At 43.6% G+C, this 23,916-nt stretch overlaps 1 long non-coding RNA gene across 3 annotated transcripts in view; it reads left to right on the forward strand.

Moving 5' to 3' along the window:
• The window catches only part of LOC108447823, a 115,857-nt gene that overhangs the window by 60,777 nt on the left and 31,164 nt on the right, over window positions 1–23,916 (forward strand). For all 3 annotated transcript variants that reach the window (XR_001863517.1, XR_001863519.1, XR_001863518.1), the window contains 4 exons: window positions 3,876–3,937; window positions 5,249–9,595; window positions 20,074–20,143; window positions 21,838–21,919. This is a non-coding gene — a long non-coding RNA (uncharacterized LOC108447823). The remainder of the gene's footprint in view (window positions 1–3,875; window positions 3,938–5,248; window positions 9,596–20,073; window positions 20,144–21,837; window positions 21,920–23,916) is intronic.

The following is a 23,916-nucleotide window of genomic DNA, read 5'->3' on the forward strand; positions in this document are numbered from 1 at the left end:
CTGACCTCTAATGACCAATATTTGTGCTCACAACAGCAGGGATGAATTGAAACAGGCCCTGAGAAAGTCTAAGGACAAGCGATTTCTTGCCTAAGGTCATGAAGGAAGGCTGCGGCAGAAACCCCAGCCATAAACCCAAAGTCATTCCTGGCTGCTGGAGTCACACTGCAGTGGCCGTGCTCCTGTACCAGGCTGCGTTCACCGGGACAAGTGAAAGGGAGGAAATCCTTTCACAGGCCTAGGAAATGGGAGCTCCATCCCCTGCCCCTGGAGATGGTGGAAAGACTCATTGTCTTCTGTGAACTTGGCGTGGAGCTGCTGCGAGGCTCTCCCGCGGAGCACGTGGGGAAAATGCAGGCTGGAAAATACCCTGAGATAATGGGAAGAAGGAGAGGGGAGAAGTGCTACTGCCTGGATGGAGAACAGCCCTTTCTGATCATCTAACAGCTGCCTCTGGGCCATCACAGCTACACAGTCCTGATACACAACAAAGGGATCCACATGGAAACCCCAACTCAGAACTTGTGTGTGGAGACCCTTTCAGCATGGGAAAAATGAAGAATGTCCAAGAGGACATTCCAGAAATTTAAGTATATAGCTGCTACTAAACTGAAAAGACCGGGTTACTCTCTCCTCATTAGTTGCTTGAGCCAGATGGCAGAAAGAAGGATATTATTAAGAAAAATAAGGTTTATTAGGGAAGGGGCAAGAAAGCCTGAATAGAAAACAGATTGCTTCAAGGCACTTGAATTCTCTGCCCATTTTTGCTGTCAAAATCAGCTAAGGTTTTGTTGACAAACTAAGAAAAGCTTAGGAAACCAAACAAAAAATAAACCCTGATAACCAGCAAGCTCCCCAAAGACCCTGTGCGCCTCAGGAAGGGGAATTCCAGTGAAAATCACCGCATTTCCAAACTGTTAGTTAGTGTTAATCTTCTGGAGCTGTTTTTAAACAAGGTCTGCGGCAGCTTATGTAGCCAGCTGAGCAGATGATGTGAATAAAAGAAATGAGCCACAGATCAAAAAAAAGTCTACAGGGTTTGACTTTTAATTTTACCTCACCGTCTTTCACCCAGATGTGGTTGTGGGTAGGTATCAGCCAAGAAATTGCAGGTGGCATGGTTATCTTGCTATTTACTGAACGATGATGCTGCTACCAGCTATTCAATAATAGGAAATGACTAATGATGTGGTGGAAATTATGAACCAGGATTAATAAAACTTGAAAAGGAACAGTCTGGTCTGTTTGATCCTCTGAAGAGGAAGTCTGTCTGTGTACAAGTCTTTTCCCTGAGGTGGTGTTCTTATTAGTCTGATCTGAGTATGGAGCAAAGGGAACTGAGTTTGGAAGTGGCTTAAAGAGAAGACAGTAAAAGAGGACATGAAGTATTGTTGAAAAACATCCCTGGGTGACAGGCTCCTTTCTAATGCTGCCTTGCAGGAGGGTGGGGGCAAGTCACAGGAAGGCAGCTCCAGTCTGCGCGTCACTCGCAAGTGAAAAGGAATTTCTTGGAGAGCTGCATTTGACTCGGGTCCGATTTTGCTGTTCCCTCTCCTGCCAAATCCTCCTTGAGTCATTTTGCTTGATGAGGGACTACAGTCCCAGGCTAATTCCAGTGCTGTGAGCAGTCTGGTGAACAGGAGGTGCCACTTGCCAAGTGCCGTGGCAGTGCCATGAGTAATTTCTTGGTGGAGAGCTGGAGGGCTTTCACAGGGCTGGTACAGGTGCTGTGATTTGAAAGCAAAAAGGTGCTCTTAAAAATCAGGCCCAGGAAAGAGAAGTGGAGTAGATTCCTGAACTGATCCTAATGGAAGAAGTTTTGGGATATATATCCTAGAATGAGTGCATAGGTCTTGGAGAACTTGAGTTTTTCTGAGTAAAACCACCACCAGCTGAGATGGCACCAAGATGAAAATATGTTTGATGTGGCAAGACTGGCGTCTAGGGCATGTGGTGGGCTCCAGGTTGTTACCACAGGGGTGGGGAAATCGGCCTCCCCTAAGTTCCCTTCCATTTCTAAGAGAAGAGACTTGGGGTTTCTTATTTTCAAGGCAGATTTTCTATTTCTTAGGTTCCTTGACGTATCAAATTCCCATGACTGCTTTGGTGAGCCACTGATCTCTTCTGCTCTTCTTGAGGCAGGTCAAAGTTGTAGCTACAGTGAAGTTCACTCAGTAGGGAACTGAGTAATGATACTGAGTGGCCTGTAATGTTGGATAATGTGTGAAGGAAATGTCCCAGAATAGAAGATGCTGTGTCATTGGCTGAGATTGCAGAAATGTGAGTTCAGTAGGGTCCTGTCAGGTCCAATATTTCCACCAAAAATGCTGCCAGTATTTGACAATCTTGAATATTTGTGTCCAGCACTAGTGTCTTGCTTTAGGCCTTCTTGGCTTTGCCACTGTTTGAACCTCTCATGCTCTCAGGCACATGGTGGGAATCTTTGGTTGTCCCGTGCAGGCCCAGGAGCTGAGCTCCATAATCCTTGCAGGTCCCTTCCAGCTCAGCATATTCTGTCATTCTATGATAGTCTTCGAGTTCACCAAATTTATTAAGTTCCTGTCAATCTTTTGGATTCACTCTAGTTGCAGTTAAAGCTTCAGAGTGTCTGGCTCCAGCCTCATCTGGTCCATCTATCCAGATGGAGCTGTCAGCATGTGGTGTTTGCAGCTCAGGCCTTACAGAGGAACAAACATTTGGTTTCATTTCAGTCAGTGAGGACGAGTCACCCCTCAGATTTTGGTGTTCAGAGTTTGCTGCTCAGGCCAATGGACAGTCAGTAACTGGTATGTGAGTTGGAGCCCCAGAGACGGTACTGGGGTAGTTTGTGAGAGGCTCTACTCCTCTCCTCTCTCATTTCTTCTGTTGTCTCTGGTTCTTTCCCCTTTGCCAGCTTTCTTTTTCTCACTCCTCCTCTGGCTTCCTCTTAGTCTTTCAAATAATTTATGTTTTAAAGTGAAACTCAGCTATGCAACTGGTTTTATATTTATAAATTGTATTGGGCTGACCCTCTCCTTACCTCAGAGCTGGTATTTTTAAAAGCCCCGTTATTTCCCACTGTTTCAGAAGGTTAAAAGTCCAATCTCATTACAAATGCCGCGCATATGTTGTTGTTTAGTGTTATATCAGTGCATTACCTCAAACTGCACAGCCAATCCTAACCCTGGTAAACTGTGTCTCACGTCATCACACGGGTGGGATGGAGGCACTGATGGTCTTTAAAGACATTAAATCCTTCTCCCTGCTTTGTAATATCTCAGGATCTTCCTTTTGTCCTTTTGGTAGCATCAAGCATTTTCCTTCTCTGCTTGGGCAATACAAAGAAACAATCAGGACTTGAAATCCCATAATCAGCTTTGATCATGCTGCTTTGGGGAAAGCAAGGGCAGATGACTTTGTCTTGGTGGAATGTTCCTCCCTGTGAATGCTTTTGAAGTTCTTTTTCCTATTATTTCCCTCTTGATTTAAAACCAACCTACTAGATTTTTGTTACTGTTGTCTTATTCTTAAGTTGTGGCTCTTTTTATTAGTTCTTTTTGCCTAAGGGTTTTCTTGACACCAAGTTCTTTATCTGCTATGGTGAACAGAAACCTGCCTAATGCTTGATCAAATTAAATTTGTGGTGTCACCTGCACCTTCTTCTTATTTTTGAGTTCTCAATACGGAACCTTTAGTATCAAAAGTCTTTGCTTGTGTTTGGAATGGACAAGGTTCTGTCATGGTTAAGTAACAATTGTATGAAGGCCAGCATATTCAGAATATCCTATAACTGGCCTCCAGAAATCCTTGATTGTAGGGAGCATATTGTGACTTAGTTTAAGCCAGGAGGAATGAATGCAATGCCCTGACCCATTGCTGTTGATATTTGTCTACAGGAGATTCAAGCCCAAAAAATGTCCACATTGAGTGAATATTACCCCAAAATGTAGTGATGAAGGTGAGTCTCTCACATACACCCTTCGCACCAATTTTGTCTGTGGTAATAATACCTTTGTGTTTCTGCTTCACCCGAAAAAGCAGCCTCAGCTCAGCAGTGGTTCCCTTTCTTTGTTCCCTCAGAAAGTGCCCACTCTCTGCAGAAACAGATGCTCAAGCGATTTGTTTTTCTTCTTTTTGCCCTAAGCTAGATGAATATAATGTTCTCTGGAGTTGTAAAAGACTGTTTTTGTATCTCACAGTCACGTTTCAGTATCAGCAAATATTTTAGATATGAGTTAAGAGAGGTACCCCACTGACAGAAGAAGGCTGGCGGAGCTTGTAGTATCACATCGTAAATTCCCTCTTCTGCTATGAAAATGTAATAAAATATGTGGCATGGCAGATTTACAATGACAATGCTGCTGCTGTGTTAAGGCAACTATTTTATCCCTTTGTTTTAAACCGCAGTTTTTACTGTACTACACACAATGAGCCTTTCCTCTGTGCAACAATGCCTACAAGCCCCACATTAAGTCAAATATGATCTCATGGCAACTCTTCACCAACTCGTTACACCATTATCTCTGTGCTGCTAATAAATTGTAGGAGGGAAAGTTTATATGCAAATGTTTTATTTCAGCTGTAGTTATACTTGGCTTATTGTGAGCCTGGTAGTGCCCCCACCCACTGACATCATCCTTTGAAAAGTTCTGTTCAATAGCTTTTTTACAGCCTTAGTGCAAAGTTATATTGCCAAGCCTGACCACACACATGTGGTGGGCTTCCCAGCTACCTGTGGCCTGACCCTGCAGGTGATGCAGGTGGGCAGGGTCCTGCTTGCCAGGGCACCTGTAGTAACTCAGGTGGGGTTTTGCTTCTTGCTGCCTTTTCTTGGTTTTGGGTTCTGGCCTCAAAATGGCCAGTTGTGATTGCAACCTTTTATTAATCAAATTTGAGGTTCCTTCCATCCCCTGCTGTTAGGTTGTCATTGAGATGCATGGAAATTAACTTTCTTTTAAAATTTCCGACTCTTGTCAAGATAATAAAATGCATTTCCTTTATTTCCTTTTAAGGAAATTGCCTAACTATTAAGGAGATAACCAACAATTTTTATGATTAACTTTAATCTTCTTATATGTGTTTATGTGAATGCCTCAGTACAATGGCAAGGATAAAATTTAGGAGGTTTATGCCTCCCTGCTTCCCAAAAACACAGGGCAATAAGCTGATCTCGTGGCTCTTGCTTTTACTGTTGTCTCTAGGTATTTTTGTTTCATTGTCCAAATTGTACTTATAAAATTGTACAACTGCTTCCTCTCTGTGTTTGCAGCTCTGATAGGCTGTACTGGGAACATCCAGATAACTCCCAAAGACTAGAAGATTGCTAAAGCCAAGCAAACCTTATCTTACTGCTTTTCTACTCTGTCAATGGGAAGGCTGATGACTGAAAGAACAGGAAAGGAGTCTGCAGGTACTAACCTCAGAGGCTGTGATCATGGTAGTCCTTAAATAAAGAACATGCTGAGTATTCATGAGAAGAGAACAGGGGAGGAAGCAGCAGCTGGAAGAGCGAATAAAAATTAGCTACACAGATTGGCATTTTCAAAATTTCTTATCAGATTAGAAATATGTGTTGACAGACTTGTGATTGTTCATCATTCATACCTATTTGGGAACCTCACCACAAGGGCTGAAGGGGATCAGCTCGGATAGGTGGAAGAACAACATAAAACCTGACATTCACTTGCCTGGTAAGGAGAGCTTTCCACCCAGGAGCACAGACTTTCCTCAGTGGTTGCAGCATTTGCTGTGTCACTGAACCCATCTGCTGCACAACTGTCAGGATCGTGGCACTTCAAACACACAGGGGCAGAAATACCAGTCCTTTGACATGTACTTACTCAGCAGAAGGAAAGTCACAGAACCAAAAGACATCAGGAACCAGAAGCCCTGGGTCTGGAGAATACAAAAGTATTGCAACTACAAATGCTTCTGAATCTTAGCTGGTTTCTTCCTAATACTTAAGAGACCAATGGAAAGAAGTAGCTACAGCAATGTGTTCAAAGGTCAGGAAAAGCCTGGCTCTATGTTTGAAGCAATTCATAGAAGAACAGCAATGAAAATCAAAGGAAGAAGTGAAATGGTTTCCACTTTTACTCCAGGTCACCAGGAGAGGCTCAACCAAGCAGTGATTTAACATTAACGCATATCAGCGCATATGGACGATTCCAATCAAGCCAGGAACTGTTTTTTCTATGGCCATGAGGAAAGTTAACTATTGTAACCCAAGTCATCTGACATTTTTTTCCCAAGGAGCAGAATTTCCTTTCTTCTTCTGGAGAAGTTTTCGTTTTGCAAGGGAGTGTGTTTACGATAGATTCCCACATCAGAAATGGTGACATCAGTGATTCCTTTTGCAATTTCCCATCAGTACCCTGGGGACAGGGCTGGCCTTCCTTTGGCAGTGTGTGCTGAAATCTGGGGACAGCAGGTGCAGTAACACACCAAGTGCAAGTGCTTTCACCAGGCTTTAAAGTCAGGGAAAGGAAAGGAGTTACCTCAATGCACAGCCTGTTCCAGGGTCTGCATGGCCTTAATTTCATGAAGCTCAGTGACAATGTTGTAGTCCAGCAGTGACAGAAAGCAAGGAGTCTGTTGCAATAGCCATTGTAAGGGAAGGAATCTTCATATTCAATCCCAAACTAAGCAGAAACTAAGGTATTTTTAAGTGTGCAGCCTGCAAGTCATTCCTGTGGTTGCAAAGAGAAGATGTGTGGATTCACTGGCTGGGTGCAAATTCTCTCATCCCCCACTCCTTAGTGCTCCTTCTTTCTTTTCAGGTCCTGGGGACAAGCTGGGGCTGCCAGATTAACCCCTTCCCAGACTTTGGGCTCTGCAGCCCCAGGAGGTCTAATCCTCATCCTTTCTCTCCCTTGAGGCAGGAGATGGAAAGAATCCGTGTTGTTCCAAGATCTGCATGTGTTTGCAGTGCTGGAAGCTCTGTGTAACTCCCTATGCTGGTGAACCTGCTACAGGTGGCCTGGGCACGTGGGCTGTCTGTAGTTTAATTTCTAAGGGTATGAGTTGTCTGGCAAGTGAAAAATTGGCTTTTCACTAAGTTACACTAAATATTACTCTTATCTTCTTTTTCTTTTTCTTTCCTGCATGTGCGGGGGATGTCCCTGTCAGGATAAGACACACTTCACATGATGCCTGGAGATTTAAAAACACCGTGAAGAGAGATTGGGCTTTCTTAGGATTTAATGAACAACTTGTTGAGGTCATTTGGCTCTCCATGATTTAGCAAACTGATAAGTGATTAAGGATAATTTTCCAGTTAGCTTGCTGCTACTCTTTAAAGTGTCTGATGAACATCAGCAGTTGAGCTGATTGATAACTAATCATCTAGTTTGGCACTGCTAATTGCTTGTTTAGCCATCAAGCTCCCTGTTTGTTAGATTTTCAGGTGGCCATCAGAAACAGCTTTCTGATCACTCGGTCATGACTTAGATGTAGTGAGATCAATCAGCTGTTAATGAAGTATTTTCAAACCCAATCTGTAGAAAGTCATTTACATTCCCAAGCAAGGACTAGAATTTCAGCGAGCTTTAGACTATTATATGACTTTCCCATGGAGACACCCCTCACCAGAGGGGCTTTAAAGGTTTGTTACCAAGATGGTTGGAGCTAATCCTGCTGAGGTTGCCCGGGTGGAAAGCATGTGTGTGTATTTCAGTATCCCCACATACCATGTGTTTCTCTTCTGTGCAGTCAGGAAGCAGATTTGTCCTCCTGCCATGTATATTCATCAGGTGTTATCTGACCTCGGGTCCTACTTAAGGAAACATCTAACTGAAGTTGATGGAAGACTTGCCCAAGTAATGACATCATTAACAGGACTTGTGATAAAAGTGGAGTGTCACCCACAGTGATTGCACGGAGTATTGTATGATAGCTGGGATGTCTGTAAAATCTGTACAAAATTAACTACAGCTGCACAATAGGTGATTAAACTAGTTTTCTCATGCTGTAACTCAGCCCTCTTTAATACTAATTTAAGAATTCTTTCTTTTATAGGACTGTAATATGCATGAGTCCATTCCTTTCCACCCTCCCTATTACTCTACAGCAATGCCTTATTTAATACCCTGCTCTTATTTTTATTGCTTCTAGCAGTCAATCTCCTCTCCTCGGCCTCTGTCCTGGGTAGCTTAGCCAAGAAATGGGGAACTTCTTGGTGGGGAAAGTGATGGAAAAGGAACAGAACCACTCCAGACTTGTTGAACTAGTCCCACAGCAGAAGTAGCTTTCCCAGAGAAAGATTGGCACAGGCAGTTTCCCTTCTGTATGATTTTTCTTCGCACCTCTTAACCTGCTTATGTGGAGTCCATGTAGAACAGGATTATGTCACTTCTTTAGTCTCCTCAGGGCCTTTTGTGGGATAAGAGGAAATTCCTACCAAGGCTTTGTGATGCTGGTCTGTAACTTTTGCAAAACCTGGGAAATTTGAGGGATGAGGTCAAGTGCCCTTTGATCTGGTAACCCCTTCAGAAGCTCTTCCTGAAGGAGAGGAGAAATTGTTAGATCTACTTTAGGTAAAATCCTGATGTAGTTCATCTCAAGTGAACTGGCCATGCTGGATGAGAGCTCAGGATCTGTTTCTTATAGAGTGAGAAATGTCCTATAAAAAGGGACCATAAACAAAGCAAGTTTTCAAAGAAATTGGATGCAGTGCATCAACATTGCCAGTGCTTAACATCAAAAGCTCATGAATTTGTCACCACAAGAACAAAACCAGAGCATTTTGGGTTCTCTTCCCATCAGTGAATAGTCTGAGGTCCCTGGGAGTGGTTCTCAATTGTGATCTGAGGAATACGAGCTGGAGAATTTCACTGTGTGATTCCTGAGTCGAGCTCAAAAGCCCTGCAGACCACCTACTGCCTAACAGGACCATTTCATTCAAGATGTTATTCCACCTTGAATTAAAGACTTCAAATTAGAAAGATCTTAATATATCCCAAAGTTAATTGATGCATTGGTTGACTGTAGGCAGGTACTCAAAGGTAAAATCTACCTTTTGCTTTTTAACCTTTGGGATTAATCTTTTAAGATTTTCTTCATGACTGTAAGGATTAGAGACCTCTTTTAATTTTTAATGAGCTTGAAATTTTTATATAATAACAAGCTGGTGGGACATGGGACTTTGAACAACATATTTAATAATAGAAGACAGCAGTAAAATGGTTGGAACGGTGGATACGGCCGGGTTACCTCATCTTTCCAGGAGCAGAAGGTAATAAGTGAGTTATATTGTTTTTACTAGCAAATGACTGAAGATATTTTTCTGGAAAATAAATTCAGCCCCATCAAAGAGACTCCTATCTAGTGAAATGAAACAGATTTAAAATAGATTTATCCATTAAAACATTGAGCTAAGCTTCCCTTGGTCCCTACTGAGCAGAAGACGCCTGTCCCATCCACCTCTAATCTGAGAAGCTCATCGTGTCTCCCAGACCTATTTGCAGCGAGACACTTGTGGGAGATGAAACCTTGGCATGGGAGGTTGCTTGTCTCTGAGGGCTGTTGGAAGAGGAGCAGAATTCCTTGTCTGCCTCAATCCACCCACGCAAACAGGAAGGAGGCCGTGCCAGATGATAAGTCCAACTTACCATCCAGAGTAAGTAGATGCCAGAGAGGATTGTTTTCATTTCCATGGGATTTCTAATTAAGGGACATGCTTTAACTGTGTTTTCAATGGCTGAACATCCAAATGAGTTTGATATGAGCAATTTGTCTGGCAGGATAGATAAATTCATACCAAAGCTAAAGGATTTTCCGTTTAAAATGGGTACACATCCTTAGCTGCGAATCGGATCAAACATTCCTGTAACTAAAGAATCCCCTTTATGTAACAACTGCTTCTTAACCTTCATTCTTTGCACTTTTAATGATCAAAGTCTCTCCTGATTTGTCCCCAGTCATTGCCTCTGCCAAGTGCTTGTTTTTTTCAGAACTCTCAGTCTTGTTCCAGTTTGATGAATGAAGGGAAATGTCTATTCCCATTTCTCCTGTCCCACCCAGCCCTAATGAGCAGTAGCATTGTCTGACTGACTCCTGGGGGAATTTGCCACCTGCACAGTGGCTGGGCTGGGCTGGGCTGTTGCAGCTAGATTTCTTCTGATCTTTGTTTTCTAGAGATGTGATCCACTGTCTTGAGAACAGGTAGAGAGGGAAGGTGCTGGTGTCTCTCTGTCATGGGAAGATCAGTGCAGCATGATTAGGCCACTGGGTGCCGTGTGTTTCATAGAATCATAGAGTCCCAGACTGGTTCGGGTTGAAAAGAACCTTAAAGAGCATCCAGTTCTACCCCCTGCCATGGGCAGGGACCCCTTCCACTGTCCCAGGTTGCTCCAAGCCCCGTCCAACCTGGCCTGGAACACTTCCAGGGATCCAGGGGCAGCCACAGCTTCTCTGGGCAACCTGTGCCAGGGCCTCACCACCCTCACAGCCAAGAATTCCTTCCTAACATCTAATCTAAACCTACTCTTGGACAGCTTGAAGCCATTGCCCCTTGTCCCCCTGTCACTCCATGCTCTTGTAAATAGTTTCTGTAGTAGTTTCTGGAATACTGGAAATCCATCCAGTTGAGAAAGGTATTGCTTTGGCTGGGGACATGCTGCCTTTTATCGTGTTCACAGAAATAGATCAAAGACACCCATGGCCAGCAGAGGTGATGTGGGCAAACATTAAGTGGGTTTGTTCCTTTAGGAGTCCTAGTTTGAAACTCTCTTGATAACTTTGCCAGGTTCAGCTAGAAAGGCTCTGACATTTAGTGCTGGTTAATGAGAACTTTGAGCTTTGAAGGTTACAGGATTGCATGTTCTCCCTTCCCCCCCATCATCACATGGCACCATTCAAAATATGTCTGAGCAGAGAATACAGTTATTTTTGGTACTGGCCCAGAAACTTATCAGGTGAAGTGCAATTAATGAATCAAGTGCCTTAAAATATCTGCCCAGAAGCAGCAGGTACTCTTTTGGTGACTGAGTACAGGAATTTCATTCAGAAGAACAGCAAAAAGCTTTTCTTACATCATTTCTTCACAGTGTATTTATCCTGCTGCTTCCAGGGATGTTGTATTTTTGCTGTACCAATACAAATCTGTCTTACCTTGGCAAATCACAAGAGGGGAAGATCTGAGTCTGTGTGTGCGCAGCGGGGAATCAGCTGAAATCTTGATGGGGTTTGCCTGCTCCAAACATAACCACAGTCCAGAGTGCTAGGAGGGGGATGCACAGAATCATGGAATATCCTGAGCTGGAAGGGGACCCACAAGGATCATTCAGTACAGCTCCTGGCCCTGCACAGACACCCCAACAATCCTACCCTGGGCATCCCTGGCAGCGTTGTCCAAATGCTCCTGGAGCTCTGGCAGCCTTGGGGCTGTGACCATTGCCTGGGGAGCCTGGGCAGTGCTCAACCACCCTCTGGGGGAAGAACCTTCTCCTAATATCTAATATTTCTAATATCTTAGCTGGCTACTGCTGTAGCACATGATAATATTTGGATGAGGAGAGTTTACACATGTGGGAAGTCCCTTCTGGAAGAAGCCTCTCCTGACTTAGCCTGGGAACTGCAACTGAGAGATGCTATCATAAAAAAACACAGCCTTTATCTCCCAGTGGGAAATCTTCCAACTTCCATTTTTTCTTAAACCTATCCACCCTTCTGTAAAACACATATATTTAAAAAATTAAGAACTTCCCAACTGAAGTCACATTTCTAAATATGATTTTAAAATTCATGTACAGTTTTGGTGGTAAATGGGCAGAATTCCAATCAAGCTATCACCACTGCAATTAAAGTGATTTTTCCATCTGAATATATCTCTGACATGGAAAGAAATTACACTATCACTGTATAAAGATGTTTTGATAGATCAGTTCCCTCAATGAGCATATTTTATACTCATCAAAACTATTTATACATCCTCACATAACACGATCACCAGAGAGCAGAGATCGGAGCTTCCCCTCCACTGTCCCTTGTGAGGAAGCTGCACCCACCATGAGGTTTCCCCTCAGATCTCCCCTCAGATGTAGGTTGGCTTTAGAGCTTGTTCCCTTTGTTCTCTTCTTTCCTGGGTCATCAAATGCCAGAAAATGTAGAGGAGGAATCTATGACTTAAATTCAGAGGAGACCAGGACTAGTGCAAGGACTGGGGAAAGGGAAGATGGGAGCAAGGAGTTTTCCAAGGTTATGCTTAAAGAAACAGCATGAGGAAACTGCACAGGACTTACAGAGGGATTGAAAATAATGAGTCAAGGGAAACTGAGAGTGGGTACAAGTAAAGGGATAGAGCCAGTTGTCTGGGAAAGGAGAGACAGAGCTTGAGACAGAAAATTGGGTGGGGTTAATAAAATCAGGAATGTATGGGACAGAAACAATCATCTGTGGTGATAGAGAAGAGGAGGAGGAAGCAGGGACAGTGAAACACTCTGTGTGGAGAGGGACATTTATTGGACAAGGAGTGGGGACTTGCTGGCCAGGCAAAAGGAGACAAAGTGTTATAAAGGGAAGTGTGGGTGTGAAAATGGGAACTCAAGGGCATTGACTCTGAGAGGAGACCAGCACTGGCATGAAAGCTACAGGTGGTTCTCAAACAAGATTGAACGGAGTCAGACTTTGGGACAATTGTGGGCAGATCCATGCCTATTTGTCCCGAGGCTGGAATGAGACCTAGAGCCAGGGGCACACCATCCCACCATATCTGAGTTCCTCTCCACCTCTGCTATCCATAAAGAGCATGCCTAATGCCAGTGTGAAAAAATATGGACTGAGCATAGAAAGAAGGTGTGTTCATCATGGCCTGTGCTCTGGGAGCTTAAGGCAGGGGCCTAAGTTTGACCTGTGCATTTTTGATAGTGTGGAATGATTGAATTTACAACTGTACTAACATCCTCTGAATGCAGTGTCAGGGAATAACACAGAGCAATGGGTTAATGGATTATGCTGTGCAGAAGAGAACAACTTTAGCAGATAAGTAATTAGAGATAACAAAGCTGGAGAGCACAGGGCTCATAGGTCGTGGCTGAAATACCCACATCTATTAGTAAAGCCAAGAGGCAAGGACTGTCTCTGTGCTCTTATTTGTTATAGTACAGATGTTTGATAATCCCAAAAGAGGTCAATGCTCCAGTGCTGGGCACTCAATACTGTTAGAGGAAGATGGTATTTGCATTAAGGAGCCTGCAGTTCAAATAGACAAGGCAGACAGAGTGGGAGAGGAGCAGGAGCACTGAGAGGTAAAGCAGGTGGCCACGGTTAGCAGCAGAGCTGATTCCTGAACTTCTGAATCCCAGTGCACTGGTGTGTCTGTTAAATTGTGCTGCTGTTTGTGTTCTTACTGAAGCCAAAAGGATGTCTGAGTAAATGCTCAAGGCTAAAAGCACTATGGGATTTCTGCCCTAGAAACCAGGATCCAAAATGGGCTGATTTTCCTTTAAAAGGAAAAAGCAAAGGGTCAGTTCCTATTCTGAATGGTCCTGCTGCCACACCAGCACACACTGAGTGCTCTGTATGAGAAGAAAAATCCCACTAAAATGGGACTACAGCCCTTAGTCCTGGAGGGAGATGCAGATGCACTGAAATCTGTTTATACTGGCTGGGAAATAAAGGGGTTTTAGTATGTCCACAGCACCTAGAAATGTCCTCAACGCTTTGCACAACAAATAAATTAAGTTGTTAATTACTTTTTCTGAGGATTTATATAATGCGGTGTTAAGTCCTACACGAGGAAAGTTAGGGCAGCAAGAACAGAACCATGGAATCTCAGAGCAGTTTGTGTTAGAAGGGACCTTTAAAGACCATCTCTTTCCAACCCCCTGCCATGGGCAGGGACACCTTCCACTAGACCACGCAGAAACTTTTATTGCAGAGCCCACGAAGGCAGAAACAGCAGGGAATACCCCAGCAGTCAAATTTCACACCAGGTTTAGCAGGAATTTATCTGAGTCATTTTGCATAGAAATCTCAACTCCTCTTCCCTCCCATCAAAAATAGCTGGAAGTGTCCATACATTTCAAGATTTGATTCTAGGATGCTGGTCATTTAAAAATAATGAATGTTTAAAAATGAATTTAAGTGCTTAGTTTCCCCCCCATACAGTGATGTTTGACTGACAGCAATAAACCCATCAGAAGAAGCAAATCTGGGTAGTTATGTCACAACTGAAATGAGTATGATAATATATGTTCTAGTTGAGTTTATTTAGGACATCCTGCTGCTAAAATCAGTCCACAGAATGGTCAGATTTCATAAAGGTCACATCATTGATACTCAATGATACATTTATTTAAGATTTCCTCTTGGTTTACTGGTGTAAATGTATTGTTGATTTTTCACATACCAAGCACTGTTGTTTAGTCTCAAGGGAATTTTTGTTACGAATTTAACAACTGTGACATATTAAAAAGCACATTTAAGGAAGAAATTAAGCATTGTGAGGATGTGACCAAATGTTTCCATGATGTTTTGCCAAAATGTCACTTAAATGCCCGGGCAATTTTCATTAGAGTTGCTCTTTCAGAACTCATCTTGCCCACCAAAAAAGTAAATAAATCTTATTGACATCAGTAGCAGGCAGGCCTTCAATGCACTTACCAGAAAAATAATTTCCAAAGTTTTATTTTAATTTTGGAAGCTCCTATCAGCTCCTGGGTGATGCACAAGTCAGCTCCGTGTGTTGTGCAGTTGATGGGTGAGGAGGAAGTCGATGGCTCAGAGTGTGTCAGCAAATATGTTCAAATGAAATGCCTCATGTAGGCACCTGCGTCTCTAATTAACAACTGGCCCATAATGTCAGGAACTGATTTTCAGGAAGTTCTTTGTTCTTTGAGAGTCAGGCCCCAAAGTGGGCAATGAAAAATTGAGACCTGAAACATCGATGATTGCTTCAGGGAAACTCGAGCCTGATGTCAAAGCAAATTGTGAATGTGCACGTGCAAGTCTGGGAAATGCTGTCTGTGCGGGTTTTTCTATAATTCTTATTGCTTTTGTGAAGTTACCGAAGTGAGATGGGTGCAAGAAGCTGTTTCTCATGGATGATTTTCTATGAAGTTTTTTGGGAAAAGCTGGACTAGTGATAGAATTCATGCCTGGGAGATATATCCCCCAAATTAATCTGTGTTTTAAGTTAAGTGTCTTAACCCAGAATAAGCTTTCTAGATCTGTTTTTCTATCTGTGGGGAAAATGCCACAGCCTAAAAGCTCCATACGTGATTTTCTCCTCCTTGAGGTCTCAGGGAAGAGAAACTCAGCTCCACGGAGGTGGGGTGAGCTGAGTTGCCACCTGAGCACCATCTTCTCATCACCTTCCACCTGAGCACTATCTTCTCCTCACCTTCCTCCAGCTGCCTGCTCCAGGGGTCACACTTGCTCTGATGCTCAGACCGGTGGCATGAGGAACAACGCAGGCTGTTTTCTGGTTAGGATGGCTTGAACCTGCAGGCTTAGCTCAGGCTGGGACTGATGGCCTTGGGCTGAGCTCCTGGGCAGGGGTGTGGAGGGAAACCCAGCGGAGGGGCCCTGACACAGAGTCACAATGCTGATGCAGATCTAGGGAGCAATTTGGGAAACAAAGTGCTGTTGTGGACCTTACACAGGTGACTCACTTTGAGATGGTTCAGATACTGAAGTGCAAACCAGCACTGCTAAGGGAGCAGAGCTCGGTGACTTTCCTCTCCCACAAGCAGGACTGGGCACTCTCCCTCCTACAGCGGATTTTGTTCATTTAATTATCCCTCAAGGCTGTGATACTATACGTCCACAAATCTAATTTCTTTCCTTTTTTTTCTTGAAGCCATTAATTGTCTCTGTTGTAATTAAAAACCAAACGTGTAGGAAGCACATTCCTGAGAATTACTACTGCCAGAGCCGCTCCGTTTCTTCAGTTCTCCCCTGAGAAGACCCTGCTCCTGCCACTTGCTGGAATGTGTTTATCAACCGCTGGATTCATATGGATCAGTTGTGGGGACACGTGCAGAGGACTGGGATGCCTGAGGGAGGGACAGCGAGGCAGCAGCTCCTTGGGACAGCTCAAGGGCACTCTTGTGATTTGGATGCGCTTCTTTAGCTGTAACTCATTATGGGGACATTACCTTGCTTACCTTGGCAGCAGCTGTGACATTAAAATGTATAAGATGTTACCAAAGGAAGTACTTGGCAAAACTTTTTCTCTGCTTCCCCTGACAAACAACAAATTCTCTCAGCAATGGTTGGTTCCGGCTGTGAGTCACTAATGTCTTTAGAAGGATGTGCTCTCCCTGCACGGGGCAGACCACAACCAGCTAAATTAAACCAAGACAGGGTAACCTTTGTGGTCAAGGGGCACAGTGGGGAATTCCCAGATGGTTTCCTGATATCTGTATATTATACATCACTGCTGGTCTTTGTGAGAGCTCTGCAGGAGCTCCCTGAATTTGGGCAGGACAGATTCTCCAGTGCTACAAATTGCTGTGGCCCTTTGGTATCTGTGCAGATAATCTGGTTTGTACCAGCTGAAAGCTCCTCTTTAGGAGTAGGCCCTGGTTTCAAATGTTAATGAAAAGGTGATTTGGATGGGATCCTGAGCAACCTGATCTGAGTGGCATCCCTCCCCATGGCAAGGGTTTGGAACTAGACAATCTTTAAGGTTCCTTCCAACCCAAACCAATCTATGGTGATTCTATGATTTAGTAATTTCTGGTAATTCTGGTAGTTTAAGTGAGGTATCTGATGTGGAATTCAAAGGGGAATTTGAGCACCCCGTGGTCATCTGGAGATAAAATTTAATCTTTGTATCTGATAAGCCATTTATGAAACTTTGATTTCCACTTTTGAGATAACCTAGTGCTCAGGAGCTTTTTATATATGGCCCAAGTTGTAGAATAAGTTCTTTATGCTACTTCCAAAGAGAAAATATGGTGAGGATGTGGGATCCTGATGGGTTCAGAACAATCCACAGGAAAGGTCTGCATCTTGGAGAAGTGAACCTTCATTCCTGGGTGATGCAGTAACAGCTTAGCTTGTACGGCTGATTATACAAAAATATTTATTTCAGTGAAATTAATTCCAGCTCACTTTTAGTTCCTTCTTTTAGTATTTTTCCTTGTTCCTTCATTTGGCTGGTGATGAGGTGAGAGCTGCAGTGATGGCATGTAGAAATCCTCTTTGCAATAACATCACTCTAACAGTGCTCTAATGAGGAGCTCCATAAGGCTCTGTGAAGCCATAGGCACTGACCCACCAGCACTGGGATGTCGAAATCCAACTGGGAATGGCTTCACATCTGCCTGGTAAGGTAACAAAGCAATATTAACATTTTCATAAAATGTTCTGAAGTCAGTTTGGCTTGGCTGGCTGTGCAGATATTCAAGCCAAGGAGACTGTCCTGAGCGTGGTGTCAGCAGAGAAGCAATGCAGAGTAGTAAGTGAAGTTGCAGGATCTGAAGAGACATTTTAAACAGGCAGTTAAAGTGGCAGAGCTTTGAAAAATCCCTTGTTTTTCCATCTGTGCCTGCATCAAAAAGGTGTGAGAAAACCCTGCACACACCACTATACAGTGTAGGGACATCCTGATGTTTTCATCCTGATGCCCCCTAAGAAATTCATAGGAAGTTCAACCTTTATTTGATATTTTTCCTGAAGATCACCTCAACTCTCCAATGTTTAGAGATAGTTGATGGTTGAGTACTGTGAGACAGTCACTGTGAGTGTTGAAAGAGGAGGTGAAGAGTGTACTTGACTGCAATGTGTGCATCACATAAAGGTACCAGTGGTGATTTTTAATCCAGCAGTGAAAGAAATATCATGAACTGATAGGTGGGAACCTGGCTAGGATTGTTTCTGAACAGCAAAATGTAAGCAAATAGCAACACTGAGTAATGAAGCATTGCTGCATTTTACTAAGGGATGCCTTGAATGCTTCATCACTGAAAGCCTAAATAGCTGTGCAGGGAGGATACTGTAATTCAGCCACAGTTTAGTGGGGTCAGTGGAGGAATTAGAGGTTGAAATCCTGTTGCCATTGGGACACAAGTTAATTAGAGTGGCTATAACCATCCCTTCAACGCTGATAGTTTTTACTCCACCTGGGCTTGCCAGACTGAGGCTGTCAGTGTCCTTGATAACTCTCTGTTTATGCCTGGACAGATTTTTATTTGCAGGCTAGTTTGGGAATTGTTTACTTGCATTTACATGTGAACAAGTATATTTGTTCTTCATCAGTCTTTGTTCTCCTATTTTTAAAAGGCTTACTCATCCCCTCAAAGATTAGCATCAGTACCATCTGATTTAGGTGACAGTTCTCACCCCATGAGCAGCAAGAAATTGAAATGAACTGTTTCTGGAATGAGCCATTGTTGATCCAAACTGTCCAACAAGTACTTGAATAACAAATATCTCTTACCAAACCAATGCTGGTTCATGAACAGAGAAACAGAATGAAGTTCACTGTGTTGCTTGTTTGCAAAACACAGTTCAGCCCTTTCTTTGCCAAAGCCGAGCTATCAGGAACTAGATTCTTAACTGCAACAAACCAACTCAAGTCAATGACTTGGGTGCCGGTGACAATTTACATTAAGTGATCATCCAGCCTCAAAGTGCAGCGGGACAGCAGTGTGAAAAAAACAAATGATGGGGAATGGCAGCAAAACATTTCAGAATAGCCAGAGACATTTCTGGCATAGCTTGCAAGTTTGGTCTGGGTTTCTTTTTGCAAAGATAACTTCTTGCAAAGATCAGATATGAAGCTAAATTTGTAAGGAGGAATAATATTAGCACAAGTGATGCAGGTGTGCAGGTGGGGCGATGGACAGTCTTAGGAACAGAAGCTCTTCCTCTTGACAAGGTTCTTCCCCCAGAGGGTGGTTGGACACTGAACAGGGAATGCTCCCCAGGGAATGGCCTCAGCACCAAACCTGCCAGAGCTCCAGGAGCATTTGGATGATGCCTCAGACACATGGTGGGATTCTTGGGGATGGTCCTGAGGAGGGCCAAGGGTTGGGCTGGATGATCCTTGTGTGTCCCTTCCAGCTCAGGATATTCTGTGATTAATTTTTGCTCTTCTTTGTACAAATCAGTTCAATAAAGATTATCACTTGCAGCTAGAAAAATTGCTGTGCTCATGTTGCTGGGTCATCGCTGTTACAGGAACACCGTCTGACCAAGCACATCATATTTTCCACTGCATTTGTGTTTATGGGCTCAGCTGGGCAACTGGCTTGAGTGTAAAAAAACCCAGAGATTTCAAATGTTAGAAATTGAATCATTTGCTTGATCTTCTCTTCTGTGGTTTGGTCATGAGACAGTTTTACAAGGAGGCGTCATGCCCAGGACGCAGGAACACTGTGAAATGCTAAATTTTATCAGACCAAGGGAGCACTGCATTGTATTCTGCACCTGTAATGTTTGTCATGTTTCTCTTTGGATAAACTTTATAGGGAAATTTTGCCACTTTGAACTCAAAACAGATCTGAAAGGAGCCAAGCTTGGGTTGGCTGTTGTGTATACTGGTGGGTGTTGAGTTAGTGCAAAATCAAACAACTGTATCAGGAAGATTCAATCATCCAAAACACAGAATCACAGAATTCTTTAGGTTGGAAAAGACCTTTAAGATCATCGAGTCCAACCATAAATGAAACAACCTGAGGAGTAAAGCAACTAAAATGTTCTTGCTTTAAAGTGAAAATGGGTCTCTGCATGTGTAGAGGTGTTAGGGTCTAAAAACTGAATGGGTGATCTGTGGATTCAATTGGGCTAGAGAGGAATCTTAATGGAGAAGTTGCTCTCCTGCCAGAAGGGCAAAAAACAGCCTTCAGCACTAAGCAACTTTCCATTAACATTTTTAAAGCTAATTTGCTATCATTTAGCACATTCATTTAGCTACATTCATGGCACTTGGAAACAGGAATTAAATAAGGCCCGTAATTAAGGGTTATTAGCACTATTTACTGCCAGTGTTGTAGTGTTCAGAGGCTCTTTTCAGGTTGATTTTTTCTCTAGCTTATACAAATACATCAGAAGAAGCAGTTCTCCAAAGTATTTCCGTTTAGGAACACTGTTAGCATTAACAGAAATACTCCAAAAGTAAAGCAAGATCTCCTTTTTAATGCACAGGTGATACCAGCTATGCCAGCCACTTCACTTTCTGCTCACTTGCTACTCTTGTTTAATGGATGAAAAAAACGTAAGTATGAGATTTTTCAAATTACTTGTGCAGCAGATGATGCCAGTGGAAATGTTTTGAAAGAATTAATCTGTAAAACTGTGTAAATGTCAGGGCAGATAGTGCATACTTTAATTGTTCGTGGCTTGGTGAATCCTGTAGCTGTTATCTTGTCCCACATGCAGGAGGCATTTCTAGTAAACTTCTGTGGAAGATAGGAAAAACCTGGAACCTGGCCATAGTTTTAAGCCATCTGAAAACAAGAATATCAGTGAATAGCTTCTCTGGCATCCTGTTACATTTCAGGAGTCCTTCAACGTCTGTAATTGGGAATAACCTGCCTCACTCCAACCAAGCCACAGCAGTTGAAGATTTAGCCCACGAGATGTATCCAAAATACTGCAAATTCCTACAAAAAGGAATTCTTTGTCTCCATTAGCATTTCAACACACACTCACTACAGAGATCTCACTGGGGGTAAAGCATTAAAACCCTTTCAGAAGTGGTTTAGTTGGCTAATTAGACAATAAGCATAAACCTGATGCATCCAGCTGTACAAATAAAACGTGACTTTAAAGTTTAATGCCCTGAGCACAGAGTAGTCGTGAACTTGGAGCCAAGAGGGGCTGAGAGGAAGGTGGCTGGCTTACAGCTCGGTAGTGGTGTGTCTGAAGGCTGAAACCTTTGGAGAACTCAAAGAGAGTTTATTTTAAGTGTAACTAAAAGGAACTAAGTACCAGTTACCACAAATAGGGTGATCTTTATCTTCCTCTGTTGGCTTGTGCCGAGGGAAAAAGAATCTTAAAAGACTTGTGGCAGCCGCAGGCTTCCCAAAGAGGAGATCTCCCTCACATTGCTGACATGTCTCTCATTTTTTGGGTGCTACCTTAGCGCTGAAGGAAATTAAGAGGTCATTTTAATGCCCCCTTACGCCCTTGGCTCCTGGGTAGGTGTGATCAAGTAGCTAAACACATAACTGACATTTCTCCCCTACATCCTAATGCATCTATCCTGCAATTGTGGAAGGAAAATTAGGCTGCTCTTGTGCAGTTTTCCACTTTGGCTATCTGGGAGCAGCACCTGTAAGCGCTCACTTCGAGGGATGGTTAATGTGCTAATTACCCAGGACCCAAAAATGCAAGCTGTAAACAAATGAGGACTGTATTTATAATCAATCAATTTTATGACCTTCTGATGGTGATGATATCAGTGGAGTTTACATTGAGAGCCCTTTTACTCCTCCAGGGCAGCTGTGCCCTTATGTTTTAGTTACAGCTCGAAGAAGATTTTGCTAATTTACTTTATGGTAGGCGTACTTAAGAAAAATATTACCTTCCCTAAACAGCTGAGCCCGTTACCAAGTCTCATTTTTAAATAATGAAAACACATGGACTGTCAGTACCTTCAGGGTGTATTGTCAGGTGACGAGCTGTTTTCCAAACATCCATGGCAGAAAGTAATGACTTCAGAGCAAAATATTGTTCTCATTGGTATAAGTTGCTGTGAGACAAATCCCACACCCTCTGATGTCAATGGAAAGACTCCATTTGACTTCAAAGAAGGCTGGATCAGGCCCTAAAAGAAATGTTGCCATCATAAAACACCAAAAATACTTTATGGTTTTTATACATTTTAAAAATGCTCTGCTCGCTGGTGATCTTCCGTGCAGTTTACCTGGCTACGTGTAACATATAATTTCTGTGTTTGCTTTGCAGTGGATTTATGAGAGAAGAATGTCCATAAAGCCTGATTTGTGAAGTGTTAAAATGATGTCCTGGAAAGCCACACAATGCCAAGGTATACAAGATGCCCTGTAATACCTCAGCCCCAGCAAGGCTCTCCAACTTTTCTGATGTTACTAATTCTCACAAAGAAAAACAATGTTGCTTAACTGTAGACAGATGTGTTAAAAATAGTTTGATTTTGTGCCCCTGTTCTTTTATTGGAATTGCTAACTTTTTAGTAAAAATTCAGGTCGGATTTCAAGGACAGAACTACTTCGTACATTTCCCAGAGCTTTGCTGGGGTGGTTGCTGGTTTGAGCAACTTATAAAAATGGGGCAGGATGGGGGTACACTGTGTTCCCTCAAGCTGGAAGTGCAGAGATAAGCTCCAAACCAATACCAGATGCAAGTTATTCTGCATCATTCCTCTCCCTCATCATTGTACCCTTATTTACATGTGGGTTATAAAAGAGATTTGTTCCTTAGGGTTGTGAAGGATGTGGCTCTGCAGAGAGGGTGAGAGTCCCATTTTTTTTCTGTATCACAACTCCTATGATCAGATGCCTGAGAGGACTATGCTGGACCGTGGATGAAATCAGTCATCCAGAAGTTTATAGAACCATAGAGTCATTAAGGTTGGAAAAGCCCTGTAAGCTCATTGAGTCCAACTGCTAACCCAGCACTGCCAAGCCCACCACTAACCCATGTCCCCAAGTGCCACATCCACACATCTTTTGAACGCTTCTAGGGATCGTGACTCTCCCTATTCTATCTCTACTTCCCTGAGCAGTCTGTTCCACATCAGCTTTTACTACGGAGCTGGTGAACAGCTCTGCCTCCCTGAGATCTCTGCTGGGTGGGCTGAGCTGCTCCTGCCCATGGGCTGGCATTGACAGGGACAGGACACAGTGGCCCTTGGGGCCATCCCACTCCCCTGGGCTGCAGGGATGCAGTGGGCAAGCGGGAGTGCCAGGCAGAGGGTGTGGGAGCCCCCAGGGCAGGGCTGCCCTCACCTGCCAAAGCTGAGCTCTTGTGGTCCTGCAGGCAGGGCAGGCAGACGGCCAGACAGCTGGATTGCCATGCAGAGACAGTGTCTGGCCTTTTAAAAAGAGAAACTTGCTGGATTTATGTGCAGGAATGGATGTGGTCCTCCTGGAGCTGACGCGCTCTAATGAATGAGATGGGGAGTAAAATACTTTATACTCGCTATCAGGGGTTAACGACTCCTGCCCTCTCGGTTTTCCCCTGCTCATGTTTTCCCTCTCTCCCCCTCCTCCACGCCCAGGCCCCCGCTGTGTCTGTATTTTCCAAGCAGTGGCACCACCTGGTTTGTTTTCTGTGTCAGGTATATTACAGACTGTCTGTCAGAGGTTAACTGCCCCAGCCAGCTCCGCCTTTTCTCTTCTTGGACCTGGTCTAAACTCCCTCCCTGCCTGGCTGCTTCTGGTTAGGTTTCCCAGAATGCAATGGCATCTGGGGAAAGAAGATTTTTTGATCCGCTTTAGTTTCTCAGTAGTCGGACAGTCTGGTGAGGATGGTGGCTCTGTCTGCCCATGGTTTTGGGAACCCAGTCAGGGTGCCCCCACAGCTCTCCCTGTGTGCTAGAGGCCTGAAGTTACACATCAGAGACTATTTTTGCCTGTTCTGCTTTCTAAAAAACCTCTGATGTGAATTTTCCTCTGTTGATGCCGACTCTGGCTGTGTCCCCAGTCCATATCAAAGAGGTCAATAACCCTCCCCAGCTGCCTACATGGAAGGGAAACTTCAGCCTGTGGCTCAGATGGAGCCCTGGGGTGGTTGTACAGGTGTTTGGCCTTTACCCTGGAAGAAGCAGGGCCCCCTGTTCTGGGCCAAGAGTGTATCTGGGCCCCAGAGAAAGGACAGAAATCCTGGCTTCTTTCAGGACTGAGGTCAAGTAAAGAGGAAATTTAATACAACTGTTTAAAGTTCAGCTGCAAAGATGATGGGATCAAACTCTTCTTGATAGTGGCAGGTGACACTGTAAGGGGGCAAAGGCCATGGATTGCAGCGTGGGAGCTTCATGTTGGACATTAGGGAAACCTTTTTTCC

This window comes from Corvus brachyrhynchos, unplaced genomic scaffold (assembly GCF_000691975.1).
Source record: "Corvus brachyrhynchos isolate BGI_N302 unplaced genomic scaffold, ASM69197v1 scaffold245, whole genome shotgun sequence".
NCBI classification, from domain to species: Eukaryota; Metazoa; Chordata; class Aves; order Passeriformes; family Corvidae; genus Corvus; species Corvus brachyrhynchos.